The sequence below is a fragment of the Poecilia latipinna genome, unplaced genomic scaffold (assembly GCF_001443285.1).
Source record: "Poecilia latipinna isolate Pla-1442-1.1 unplaced genomic scaffold, P_latipinna-1.0 Scaffold12916, whole genome shotgun sequence".
NCBI lineage: Eukaryota > Metazoa > Chordata > Actinopteri > Cyprinodontiformes > Poeciliidae > Poecilia > Poecilia latipinna.
The window spans coordinates 1-487 of NW_015125532.1; the positions used below are offsets into that span (position 1 = coordinate 1).

The 487-nt window shown below is 59.8% G+C and overlaps 1 long non-coding RNA gene across 3 annotated transcripts; it reads right to left on the minus strand.

The window, feature by feature from the left end:
- Positions 1-6: 6 nt before the first annotated feature.
- LOC106944510 (uncharacterized) lies at positions 7-477 on the minus strand. Of its 3 annotated transcripts, none has more exons than XR_001424355.1 (3): positions 449-477; positions 199-410; positions 7-152 (listed from the first exon to the last, which is right to left on the minus strand). It is a non-coding gene; the product is annotated as an uncharacterized LOC106944510 (long non-coding RNA). The 3 variants fall into 3 exon arrangements; XR_001424354.1 differs by having other exon boundaries at positions 199-364; positions 439-476; XR_001424353.1 differs by having other exon boundaries at positions 199-346; positions 383-471.
- Between the last annotated feature and the right edge of the window lie 10 nt (positions 478-487).

Consider the following 487-nt stretch of genomic DNA (forward strand, 5'->3'; position numbering starts at 1 on the left):
GGACCTGTCTAACTTCTGGGACCTGGTGGGACCTGTCCAACATCCGGGACCTGTCTAACATCTGCGACATGGTGGGACCTGTCTAACATCCGGGACCTGGTGGGACCTGTCTAACTTCTGGGACCTGTCCAACATCCGGGACCTGGTGGGACCTGTCTAACTTCTGGGACCTGGTGGGACCTGTCCAACATCTGGGACCTGTCCAACATCCGGGACCTGGTGGGACCTGTCCAACATCTGGGACCTGGTGGGACCTGTCTAACATCCGGGACCTGGTGGGACCTGTCCAACATCCGGGACCTGTCCAACATCTGGGACCTGGTGGGACCTGTCCAACATCTGGGACCTGTCCAACATCCGGGACCTGTCCAACATCCGGGACCTGGTGGGACCTGTCTAACATCTGGGACCTGGTGGGGCCTGTCTAACATCCGGGACCTGGTGGGACCTGTCCAACATCCGGGACCTGGTGGGACCTGTCCAACAT